The following is a 13698-nucleotide window of genomic DNA, read 5'->3' as shown; positions in this document are numbered from 1 at the left end:
CCCAGAATTTTGCCATGACCTAAATTGCCCTTTAAATAAAAGGGCCTGAATCATATTTTTAAAAAAATTTTATGTTTTATATTTATTTTTGAGAGACAGTGAGAGATAGCGTGAGCAGGGGAGGGGCAGAGAGTGAGGGAGGCACAGAATCCCAAGCAGGCTCCAAGCTCTGAGCTAGCCATCAGCACAGAGCCCGACCCTGGGCTTGAACCCATGAACCATGAGATCATGACCTGAGCCAAAGCCAGACACTTAACCAACTGAGCCACCCAGGCACCCCTAAATCATATTTTTAAAAGGTTGACCATCAAAATTTTTTTCATGTTTTCAATTGGGGCATAATGAGGGATTTGGGGAAGGAAATATAAAGGAGTCTCAGAAAACTACACAGCTAATATACAACCACCATAAAGGGACAGGAAATTGTTGAATTCTACATATTGTAGAGTTGAGAGAAAAAGAACCACCACATCAGCGTGTAGGGTGAAGCAGACGTGGTATTGTTCGCCAAGATCCACTCCCGCGGGTTTGCACAGCAATGAGTGGTGGCTCAGCGGACCACTGAACCTTCTGTGGCCCGCTGAAGGGAAGGGTGGTCATGTGACCACATTCTGGCCAATAGAAGGAAGCGTGCCATTCCCGGACAAGCCTGTGATATCTGGCAAGCTTGCCTCTCCACATTCTTCCCTCTTCTTGCTGGCTTCAATCTGAACTTGGAACACACAGAGACAAGGAAAATGGTTTAGATGATGGAGAGTAAGACAGAGGTGACCTGGGTCCCCGAATCACCACATGGACAAAGACTTGCTGATTGGAGAGCTTGTCCTGGACCGTTAGGTGAAAAAAGAAGTCAACTTCTATCTTATCTAAGCCATTATGCTTTGGGCCTCTTTGTTAAAATGATTTATTTGAGGCTAGTAATTTAGGTGCTAGTCTTTAGAAGTTAAATCATGGGGCACCTAGGTGGCTTAGTTGGTTAAGAATCCGATTTCAGTGCAGGTCATGATCTCGCAGCTCATGTGTTTGAGTCCCGCACTGGGCTCTGTGCTGACAGCTTGGAGCCTGGAGCCCGCTTCAGATTCTGTGTCTCCCTCTCTCTCTACACCTCGCCCACTCACACTCTGTCTCTCTCTCTCTCTAAACTAAATAAACATTAAAGAAGTTAAATCACAAAGATGATGAACAATGGGACTTTTTGTCGACAACCTTATCCCTGTCTTATCAGTGGAGGAATCTATTATAGCGTCACTGGTCCTGGCGGTGGGCCCTGTGAAGACTGGAACCATGCCTCCCCTCTACTTAGTCTTGGCACAGAAGTACGGAGCACACACCATGCCACAAGTCAATGTCAGGTAATGCTCCATCACGATGAGTAACTCACATGAACCCTGATGAAATAAGTCTACATTTCTTTGTCTCCCTGTCCATTTGCAGAACTGGCCAAATTCAGCAGGAAGGAAACCTAGCGTCAAGGTCACTTGTCTGTGCCAGCTGATAACCACAGATAACCAACACTGGGCTCCAGGGTGCCCTTATTCTCCCTTCTTTCAGGCTTCCCATGGGATGCCACCTTACCAGTGGCAACTCCTTTCACCAAACCATTGTCCATACTAATGTTCTGTTCTCCTGAAGCTCCCTTGTACCTGTGACTATGGGCTTACCACAGCCTCTCTTGGGAATCACTTCTTCTGTGCTGTTAGAATCTTCCTTAGTACTTTTATAAAAGGCCTTGGACACTCAACCATCAACCCCACTTCCACTGCCTGACCACAGCCCATCTCTCCCTAAGAGTAGCATCAGGGAGGGGCCCCTGGGTGGCTTTGGTTAACCATCCAACTTCAGCTCAGGTCATGATCTTGCAGTTCATGAGTTTGAGCCCCACATCAGGCTCTGTGCTTGCAGCTCAGAGCCTGGATCTTGCTTCAGTTTCTGTGACATCCTCTATCTCTGCCTCTCCACTGCTCACACTGTCTCTCTCTCTAACTCTCACAAAGTAAGTTTTAAAAAGCATTAAAAAACATCTTTTTTTAAAAAAAGGGTTGCCTTAGGATGGATCAATTCTTATCATTTTCAAAGAATGTTGTAGATAAGATAACTAACTAGAGGAAATGCTAGAGGTCCAAATACCAGACATAAAATACAAATTGTCTATTCAAATCTATTTCTTAGTTGGCACATGCCATCGGAGAGAGTGCTGTCACAGTAAAGGATCCATCTTACTTCTTTGTGGTATATTGGATTAAAACCATAGTAATCATTCACATGTCCAGAAATTAGCCACCTGACAATCTCACTCATCTTGATCATGGCTAAAAATCAGAATGTAAGGAAAGGGGCTTCTGGGTGATTACTAAAGTGGAGGAGATGGGGACTGAATGGAAGCAGATGACTCACATCCTGGGCACTGATGGGCACAAGTTTTGCTCAAAGAGCTCCCAAGAACCTTGATTGATGCCTATGTTCCTTTTAAATAATTAAGACACCTGATTTCAGGGCACCTGGGTGGCTCAGTCAGTTAAGCGTCCGGCTTCAGCTCAGGTCATGATCTCATGGTTCATAGGTTCGAGCCCCGCATTAGACTCTGTGCTTACAGTTAGCTCAGAGCCTGGAGCCTGCTTCGGATTCTTTATCTCCCTCTCTCTCTCTGACCCTCCCCTGCTCACACTGTCTCTCTCTGTATCTCAAAAATAAATTTAAAAAATTAATCATTTGGATTCCCAGTCCACAGATAATCAGAAACAAAAGCTGAGCATGAGAAATGATGCTTCAGAGGCAGAAAATGATAATAGAAACAAAAAAAATGTCTATTAAAATGGGTACAACTAAGAAAACCGCAGGACCCAGGGGGCATTTAGTAAGTAACTCACTATCCAGCTAGTCTCAAACCTCTGAAGACACCTCTGTATTTTTATAATTCAGTTCCACAAGTGATGCACCCAATAGGTTATTAAGCTTTGGTTTTAAGAACAACAGAGTCTAGTCTTCTGTAAACTTTAATGATGCTGAACTACTCACTACCAAGAAAGGCCTTTGAATGAGATATTCTTAACTAATTAATAGAGATAGTCTCAGGATAAAGTGGCCTGTGTTATATATCCTGTTTATCTAAATTAGACCACCCATCTCCTAAAATACACTCACTCCAGAGGACCCAGCACTGGGGAAGCATGAGTATTCCCCTTGGTGACAAAAGAACTCGTTATACGGGACTCCTGGGTTAAGCTCAGTTGATTAGGTGTCCAGCTTCAGCTCAGGTCATGATCTCGTGTTTGTGAGTTCAAGCTCCACTTCAGGCTCTGTGCCGACAGTTCAGAGCCTGGAGCCTGCTTCAGATTTCAGGTCTCCCTGTCTCTTTGCCCCTCCCCCACTCACACTCTTTCTCTCTCTCTCTCAAAAATAAACATTAAAAAAATATGTTAAAGAAGCAGTTATATAGCTTGCCCAGCCTGGAGGTGACCAGGGCACCTGTAAGGTGCATACGCACATTTTCTTGAGGATGGCCAGGTGGCAACAAGCCCAAGATACGGCTAGGCTACGAATCAGAGCACCCTTTATGGCTTTTGCACTCAAAAAGCCAAGTGCCTTCTCTGCAAAGTTACTGAAGAAGGCAGTCCCTACCTAAGAAACCCTTCCATTTCTACCCTTATCTAACACCTTCCTCTTCTCTTAACGTCAAGTTGAAGGCCCACCCCTACCCACAATGCCCTCCCTTACCACATACGCCCTTCCTGGTCTCTCTCCCTCTTCCAAAGTCTGCTCGTATTGCTATCCGGAACATTCATTCGGTGCTTGCCATAACTGTTTTATATTCTCAGCCCTCATTTCCTTGCAAACCGGTGAGTGAGGTCCTGGAGGCGATAGACTGTCTTAGAGGCCTTTCATCACCCATAGCAAAGAGTGTGGGGCCTTGAGCATAGCTAGCATACCTTCCATAATCATATGACTGTTTTGTGCACTAAGCAAATGTGTATTGACTGCCTACTATGTGTCAGCTACGCAAAATCCCTGTCCTTGTGGAGTTTGTAGTCTAGCAGGCAAAGACAGACAGTAAAAGACAAGCAAATGCGGGGTGCCTGGGTGGCTCAGTCGGTTAAGTGTCCCACTTCAGCTCAGGTCATGATCCGTGGTTTGTGATTTCGAGCCCCGCATCGGGCTCGGTGCTGACAGCCCAAAGCCTGGAGCCTGTTTCAGATTCTGTGCCTCCCTCTCTCTTTGCCCCTCCCCACTCACACTCTGTATCTCTCTCTCTTAAAAATAAATAAACATTAAAAAAAGACAAGCAAAATGTAGAGCACGCTAGTGTTAAGTGCTAACAAGAAATAACTATAACATATGAAATCTGGGCAGTGGGGGAATTTCTTCCAAATTTTAGGGAGAAAGTGATTTTTGAGTAAAACCTGAAGAAGCCAGAGAGTGAGCCATGGAGACACGTGGGGGAAACACATTTCAGGCAGAAGAACAGCAAACAAAGACCCCGTTAAGAAGGGCATCAGCAGACACATTTGTTGAACCTCTGAGAATAGGAGTTTTCAAGTTGGGACATTTATTTTTTAAATAAATAAATGTACATTTGTAGCAACTTTAAAAAAGTCCTGCCTACTATAAAGAATATATACTATATATAATAAGGGTAGAATTAATGTACTATTATTAACTTTTCAAGTATATATATTAAGATCTGTATATAGTGATATATATATTTGTACACACATGAATACATATAGTGATTTAATAAGACTGGTGTTAACAGAAACTACTGTCGAATCCCCAGGAGCAGGACATTTCAAAGCGTAAGAACATGAGCCATATTAAACAATGCACTACTCAGCCTTTAGAGGATTAGGCTGAGAGTCCTCAACTTTTTTTGTGCCCTTGGCCATATTGGCAGGTGATATCACTCCTTAGATTATCAGCCCCAGGCAGGCGGTTTAGTTTGCCACCGCAGAAGCAAGATTGCGCTAACAGATGGAAGAGCGTTTCACTTGGGGCACGTTATCAATGAGGCTGTTAGCAAGTACTTTCATTATTAGCTACTGCCAGAAATGATAGTCAGGATACCTCCTTAGATACAAGATACATTGACAGTGGGAATTTTGCCCATCATGAAGTTTGATTTCCAGCTAGTCTGGAGTTGCCCCGGAGGGGCTCAATCTGATTGGTTAAGCAGGTTACATTGCCTAGCCAATCAAAGTACAGTATAGTCCCCCTTATCCATGGACGCTATATTACAGGACCCCCAGTGGATGCCTGAAACCGCAGTACCAAACCCTAGTTCTATACACTATGTTTTCTTCCTATACATATATACCTATGATAAAATTTAACTTAAAAATTAGGCACGGTAAGAGATTCACAATAAGAATAGGACATCTATAACAATATTCTGTAATAAATATTACTCTCTCTCAAAATATTTCATTGTACTTCACTCACCCTTCTTGTGATGATGTGAGCTGATAAAATGTCCACTTAAGGAAGGAAGTGATGTCAGTGATGTAGGCATTGTGTCGTAGTGTTAGGTGACTATTGACCTTCCGACACTACGTCATGGGGCGGAGCGTCTGCCGCTGATATTGGTTGGCGGCAGTAACTGAAACCACAGAAAGTGAAACCATAACCACAAAAGGGGGCTGGGGGGATGGGGACTGCTGTATTCAAGAGACCAGTCGAAGAAATTTGCCCAGCCTGGCTCAGGTGTGGCCTCTGGCAATGAAGGTCAAAATGAAGTGTGAACGTACTGCTGTAACTTCTCTTTCCTTCTCCAATGGGCCAAACTACCCTCTTGCTTACGTTCTTTTCCTTAATAGACCTGAGGTAGTGCCCTCAAAGCTATTTTCAAAAAAGGACAGCATCAAGATTTTTGTCCTTTGGGAACAATTATGTAACATCACCTCTGCTCTCCGCGTCTTTCCCACCCAGAGCCTGTGAGCGTCCATGACTCTCAGCCTTGGGGGAGGCTTTGGCATCTCACGCCACCATCCTCTATTACCGTTCCCCCCCAACCCGCCCTTCTCTTCTGGAACTCTACAGCTGAATTTTGAAAGTTACTTTCTGCCAAGACTTTTTTAATAACATCTTGTGTCTGTGCCACTGCCAAACTGGGATTGACTTACCAAATAAAAGGACATTAGAAATCCACAGAGTCAGATCAATCTTTAATGAAAAACCAACAAACATTCAAAAGCTGCCACTAGGCTGCTACGGGTTGAAGGCAACTCCAGCTAATTGGCATCTATCTCACTTTTACCTGCGGCCAAGTTCCAGCAAACTGGCTCTCCGCACTGCTCCACCAAATTAGGCCAGTTCTCCGTAGGGCTTGTGTTTCTATGTTGCTAATTAGGGCGATGCAGAGCATGCCTGTCCAAATGGGGTTTCTTCTAGACATAGATGCTCCCTGAAACTGGAAGGTTTCTAAATGCTCCCTGAAATTCTAACTGCCATTTTGTAACTTGCATTGATCAGTGGTGAGGAAATTACTAAACAGTCTCTGTTCACTGTGCAAAGTGGTGCAATAGCCACTCCTTGATGGTTGGGGGACTAGAAGAAGGAAGACATCTTTGGACTAAGAAGCATAATTTATATTGGTGGAGCAATATAAAAGGATTTATGAAGTCTGAGTCTGAATTTTCAAAGATAGAAATACAAGGCTTTGCTTTGTAACCTTTCAACTCTCAGGGTTTTTCTAATGAGGTGATTTTTTTAGAGCAATTTTGCTCACTGCCAGCTACTCATTAGGTTGGGGGTGGGGTTCTGGCACCCGATGTAGATCAATCATTCAGAACCTCTGGAGATGGAGCTGACACTGGTCGTCTTCTTCCATATCCCTCTTGTTGACAATAGGAAGCTGAGCTTGAGAACTGATGTTCCACAGGAATCACCTTTATTGTTTGCAACATTTTTTAAAATGGAAACTGGAGGAGAAAAGTGTCGTATAGGACTTGGAAAAGTCTGATTGTTACAATTCCTGCCTTGCCTCATGGCTTTGGGTATATTCTCTCATAGGGTACTTTTTACCCACAAGAGGAATATTTTTCTCAGAGATATTGAAGAAACGTGTAGGGGCACTGTATTAGTTTCCTTAGGCTGTCACAGCAAAGTTCCACAGACTGGGTGCCTTAAAGAACCAGAAATCTCTATTCTTAAAATTCTGGAGGCTGGAAGTCCAAGATTAAGATCAACAGGGTTATTCTAAGGCCTCTCTCCTTAGCTTGTTGATGGCCGTCTTTTCTCTGTGTCTTCACATGGTCTTCCTGCTGTATATCACTGTGTCCCAATAGGCTCTTCTCATAAAGACACCAGTCACGTTGATTAGGGTCCACCCAACATAACCTCATTGTACCTTAATTATTCCTTTAAAATCTCTATTTCCAAATACAGCAATCTTCTAAGCCTAGAGATTAGGACCTCAACATATGAACTGGAGGAAGCTGGGACACCACTTAGCCCATAATAGGCACTTTTAAATAACAGTGATTTGGGGGGAAGGGAAGTGAACATTCCTTTTAAAACAAGTTTTTTTTTTAATTGAGAAAACCCTCAACAGTTGCCTGGGCATGTGTCATGTAAAGATTTTGAACCGTGGCCCATCATGATGGGATGATCATGCCAAAGGAAGGAAGTCTCCGGACCCACTGAAATCCCGGTGCTGGGGTATTCCAGGAGATGCCTTGTAAAGATGTAAAAGATCACCTACTCAAGCTGAATTCTTCAATTGCCTCCATTGTTCCGAGTGCCCCAGACAGCCTCGGGTGCTATGTGGGCATGATGTAACAGACTTTCCCTTCTCGAGAGGTCTCTCGTTTCTTGGCTCTTTAAGCTGCTCGTAACATTTATGTTAGTATAAAAGGTATATGACGCATAAATCCTTGGTACCCTTGAATTACAGGTAACTATTTAGAAATACTGAAACCTAATTTTTAAATAATCTACTGCCAATATTTGTGGTTCCTGGGAAATACCACCTCAATGGGTTTGACTTTAGACACTGAGTTTAACTTCAATAAAATTCAACATTTCTAGAGAAGGGAAGATAAGGAAGAACACAGAAGCAAAGCAGAGAGGTGTACATGGCGTGTGTATGTGTCTGGTGTGGGGGAGGGCTGTGGGGGAGTGTGAGGGGGTGGGGAGGTGCATAGGTAAGGGAACACAGGACCAGGAAAAGCCGAATGTAGGCTATGGCATCTTGGGAAGGATACATTTACCGGGGTTATGGACTTAGAAGACCCGCGCTAGGCAGCTGATAATCTAATTCTGAGTTACTGTTTGACTAAATCTCTCAGTCCCTTTACTTCAGCAAGAACAAAGGTAATCACCGTTTGGGGCAGATTCAGTGCTCCAAATCGATCACTGTACCATTCTCTCAAAAATTTGTTTCTGAGAATCTAACATGTGCATAGCACTGTCCAGAGAGCTGTGGCCAACACACAAAGGTCCAAGCTGTATCCACTAATCTTAGTGAACTTAGAGTTTAGCTGAGCAGACAATACAAACACATGTTCAAAGATAAAGAACAGTATGAAACTTACAGAGCAATGCAAAGGCTACCTATTCTAAGATGATGGTATATAATTGCCCATGTAGGACTCTAGAGGAAAATTTCAATCATTTCAGAATTAGAGACTGCAGTAAGAGATGTGAATTCAGAGCCATCCTCATAGGCTGAGCTCAGGTCAAGGAAAATGGACAAGAGAAATTTCGAGAATGAAAGGCAAGGACAGAATGGACTAGCCATTGTTGTTTGTTCCTCCCTGGTTTGTTTTAGGATGTATTTATTAGATTTGGGTTTCAGTAGAAAAGCACTGAACACATTTATAAAAAACCCAAGTCAATTTTCAGTCAATTTCTCAGTTTCTATCAGGTCTTTCAGCCCCGTCCCCACTCCTACAAACTAGGCAAATAAACATAGGACCTGATGGGCCAGCTCACACTATGACCACTGTCAGTGGGAAACTAGATCTTGGCCAGGGGCACGGTCATTTAAAAGGGTCCGGTTTGGTCCTCAGCATCAGCTGGTCATTACAGAACGTGTGAGACCTGACCCTTCTTCAAGAACCTTCCCAGTGTGGCTGAAATTGGCCTCCCGAATTAGACACTGCTAAGGAGAGAAAACACACCGCGGGCTGAGAGACTTTCAAAAGTCTTTTCTTTCTCTAAAAGGAAACGAGGCCAAAATCAGCAACCGGAGTAGACTCAAGTTTATAAAAGCTATCTAGATTCTACCTCAGGAATGTGAAGGAAACTCAGGTCTTTCTTAAGCAATATCTTTTATCCAAGTTGCTTTTAAAAAAATGTAAAGAGCTGCTGCTGCGTTCAAGTTACCATTCCTTTACGGCTATTTTGTTTTTAAATTCTGTTGCTTTAAAATAAAAGCCAAGTATGTGGCATACCATAGAAGATGATTGTTTTAAACAAGGAAGACGTTCTCTCACTTTTCTGTCCCAGGCTCTACACAGAATCACTGTACTGACCTGCTCTTTGGACCTTGGAATGTGTGAGCAATGGGGGCATGACCTGCCTGCCTTTCATCACTCAGAAAGCAGGGTGTCCCTCATTCAGTGGGAGGCCAGCAAGCCATTGTGTAACCTATTCTCCGCCCCCCTGCCCACACACACCCCATACTATTGCTGCACTGTCTTTTCCTTTGATTCATAGGGAAAGTACCTCCTTCTAAATGATAAGTCCACTCTTATAAGTAAACTGAAACATTTGCATGGTTTTTGATTAGTGACTAACTAGGTTTCCTTGGTCCTAGCTCTACTGGGGAGGCAGAAAAGGTGAATTATAGATGAACTTGAATTTGAGTAACAATCCTCCCTCCCCAAATCTATATTTTGTCTTCCTCCTCTTCTGCCCTGCCTCTCAGAAACACATCCAGTTAGGAGCTAAGACCTCCCTTCTAGAACCTCCACCTTCACCTAACACCTCTCTGGCATTAAAGCCTTCTTGAAAAAAACCTGTGTCACTCCACTTTCTTGATGGCAGACTCTTTTTGGCTTTCCAATCAGGAAGACCTAATGTGAGTCACAGGTGACTCTGTGAGCCAACTAGACAACTCCAACGTGTGGACTGAGTAGGATTTTTTGCATATGCCCAGGAATCTTGGCACAGGCTGGTGTAATGGGGTTATTGTTATTCGACTCCAGCTCATTGTTACTCTGCAGGAATACTGACCCAGTGTTATTGTAGGAGTTTTCAAGGGAAGCTCAGAGTCAGAGGAGTTTTATGTAAGATGTTCTAATTTTCCAAGGTTGGCTTAATTTTTTAAAGCATTGTGAAAGCCAAAAAAAATATGTCCGAGGGTCATGTTCAACCTTGGGCTTCCAGTGTGAAATCTTTGCCATACCCATGGCTACCATCTTGAAAGAGATTAATACCTCTTGTTTGCGTGAGAAATGACAGTTAATGGAAACATGTGGAACATTCACTCTAAGGTTTGATATGGTTGCCTTCATACTTTAAAAATTCAAGAGAGGGGTATGAGTGCTGGTTGTTAGCTAAACTGTAACTTGATTTTGATTTTGCACTGTATTTTTATGACACCACACTAACCGCACACTGGGCACCAAATGGTGAATGTCGGCTCTGCCTGGGTAGGGAGGAGGGGATACCACAGGGCACAAGTCTCCACTTCCTTTCTTCTACCCCGGCTGGCAAAGCTGGGTGAGCTTAGTAAGGAGGTACCAGGCCAGACTAAAGCAGCCTAGACTTTTCTGAATGGATGGGTTTGGGGAGAAAAATGTAGGGTGAGCCACATGGATTAACTCTCATTCAATCCAGACATTAGCAGCGATAATACACTGCATGGAAATTATAGCAAATTGCTGTTCAGTTTGGGTTCCTCTCTCTGCCTTTCTAGACACTGTCTGTCATCTCTTGCCCTTCTCTGGCTTCTATGGGCTGACTATATACACATGTGCTGCTCTCTGGCCATTCAATACTACTTCATGTCCGCCCCTCTTCCCATTCACACACCAACATACCAGGCCTTATATCAAAATGTCCACTGCTTCCTGCCTGACCCACTTTGCTCTAATGATCCAGTTACAATAGAGGGAAACTAGAAGTCATTTCAACCTCTAGAGCAACACTCTTTCATACAAATATCACATAAGCCCCAGATGTAATTTTACTTTTTCTGCTAGCCACATTTTAACACATAAAAAGAAACAGGCAAAAATAATTTTAATATATGTATTTAATCCAGTATACCCCAAATATTATTTCAACATTTCACCAATATTTTTACAATTGTTAATGAAAGAATTGTTTTAGATTCAGACTTTGAAATCTGATGTGTATTTTATAGTTATAGCACCATCTTAATGTGAACTGGCCACGCTATAAGGGTTTACAAGCCATATGAGGCCAGTCACTCCAGTTTAGATAGCACAGCTCTACATTTTGAAGGAAGTAATTTCCCTAATATAGTGATCAATTTCTACCTCCAAGTCTTTGTCAATGAGACCAACAATGCAATTGTTTACAATATCCTACACTGACATGTTTGAATAAAAATTCAAAACGTTTTGGGGTGTCTGGGTGGTTCAGTTGGTTAGGCACCCAACTCTTGATTTTTGGCCCAGGTCATGATCTGATGATTTGTGAGTTCAAGTCCTGAGGTGGACTTTGTGCTAGAGCCTGCTTGGGATTCTCTCTTGCCCTTTCTCTCTGCCCCTCCCCTGTTCTCACATACACGTGCACATGCACTCTCTCTCAAAATAAATAAATAAACATTTAAAAAATTAAAAATGTTTTTGAGAAGCTAAAATGAGTAGTTGGCTCTTAGAAAATAAAAATCAATTGGGCTAAACGCAAAATTCTATATGTCATTTACCAGAATAATTGGTTAAACTTGATGCTTTCTGATCAGCTCATTAGCACAAGAGCTAAGCTTTCTGAAGACATGTTTGGTTATAACTGAGGGTCACTAACTAATTTTCAAGGAGGTGGGTGCTGTTAGCTATAGGACTTGTGTTCACTGGGTAGGGTGCTCATGATTGGGCTAGAACTGAACCGATGAGGGCAATAAAGAAGACCAAGGCTGCTGGTAGTGAACCTTCCCAGCCTGACTCCAAGTAAAAGACAAATATTCAAGTCATGTCCATGTCAAGGAGCATAAAATTATTAACCTGTCTAGTATGTATAATGTCCTCTTTAGGCCACATCCAGAAAAATATGCTAAAATATAAATATAGCATTTTAGGATGAACTTTGACAAATTAGAGTTTCTGATGAGTGGTGAGGAAAGATGATATGGATAATAAGCAGTTGGTCAAGTATCTCATGAGAATTTGAAGAACTAAAGATGTCTGACCTGTTCAAAGGATTCTCATAGAAAAGATGGAGTAGATTCATCTTATTTTCTAATTCCCTGGATGCCAAGTGGGAGTCCAACAATTCAGTTCATTTCTGACACTAACTACCATGAGTTAGCATACAATCCCCCAAGACTATCCTCAATTCAAATGCCAGTACAGGGTCCCTAGGTTATCCACATTGCTCCCTGACTTGGCTAAAAATTCAAAAGCTCCCACAACTACTCCCCTCGGCTTTCATAATTTGCTAGAATAATCCACAGAACTCAGAAAAATGCTATACTTAATATTACAACTCATTACAAAAAATAGAAATGACTAGCCAGACTGAAGAGGTCCATCGGGCAAGGTCTGAAATGTCCTTGAATGCAGAAGCCACTGTCTTTCTGGAGTTCGGGTGTGCCACCCTCCTGGCACATGGATGTGTTTGTCAACTTGGAATTTCCCCAAACCCTGTCATTTATGCATGTTTCTAGAGGTGTCATTGCATGGGCATGATTAATCATTGGCCACTGATTATTGAATTCAATCTGTACCTCTCCCTACCCTCCTCAGGGGTCAAGGTGGTGGAGCTAAATGCTCTAACCCTCTAATGATGGCCTGGCTTTGGACCCCTATCCTGAAGCTATCTAGAGTTCCCACCTTAAGTCACCTCATTAGCTTAAACTCAGGTGTGATAGAAAGGGGCTCACTATGAATAACAAAAACACTACTATCACTCAGGAAATTCAAGGGTTATAGGAGCTCTGTGACAGGAGCCAAGAAATAAAGTGACATGTATTTCTTACTATACCATACTGTGTTGGTTAATTTTATGCATCAACTTGACTGGCCCAGATAGATGGTTAAACATTATTGTTGAGGGTGTATGTGTGAGGGTATTTCAGGAGGAGATTAGCATTTGAATCAGTAGACTGAGTAAAAAAGTTCCACCTTCACCAATGTGCACTGGCATTAGCCAATGCATTGAGAATCCCAATAGAACCAGAAGGCAGAGGGAGGACAAATTCTCACTCTCTGTTCTTGAGCTGAATGTTGTCTCCTTCCTTGGGCATCAGAGCTCCTACTTCTCAGGCCTTTGAACTCAGACTGTATCAAAGCCCTGGCTTTCCCCACTTGCCAGTTTGAAGACAGCAGCAGATTGAGGGATTGCTTGGCTTCCATGAGCAAATTCCTATAATAAATCTCTTATACATGCCTTGTTTCTGTTTCTAGAGAACACTGACTAATATGCATACATATCATCCCCAGTATGCATAACTTAACAAAAGTTTGAAGATAAGTTTTAATTAAATATCAGAAAAAACCTTCTTAAAATTAGAATTCCATTAGTCAAAAGCTGGTTTTGTCCCTTGGGTACTGAGACAGTGACCTGTGACCTCCC

At 42.6% G+C, this 13698-nt stretch overlaps 1 long non-coding RNA gene across 1 annotated transcript in view; it reads right to left on the bottom strand.

Moving 5' to 3' along the window:
• Positions 1-5480, bottom strand: part of LOC115288278 — a 64232-nt gene extending 58752 nt beyond the window's left edge. The window contains exon 1 of the long non-coding RNA XR_003906918.1: positions 5434-5480. This is a non-coding gene — a long non-coding RNA (uncharacterized LOC115288278). The remainder of the gene's footprint in view (positions 1-5433) is intronic.
• Between the last annotated feature and the right edge of the window lie 8218 nt (positions 5481-13698).

The sequence above is a fragment of the Suricata suricatta genome, chromosome 1, assembly GCF_006229205.1.
Source record: "Suricata suricatta isolate VVHF042 chromosome 1, meerkat_22Aug2017_6uvM2_HiC, whole genome shotgun sequence".
Taxonomy (NCBI): domain Eukaryota; kingdom Metazoa; phylum Chordata; class Mammalia; order Carnivora; family Herpestidae; genus Suricata; species Suricata suricatta.
This window is presented reverse-complemented; position numbering and strand designations above follow the sequence as displayed.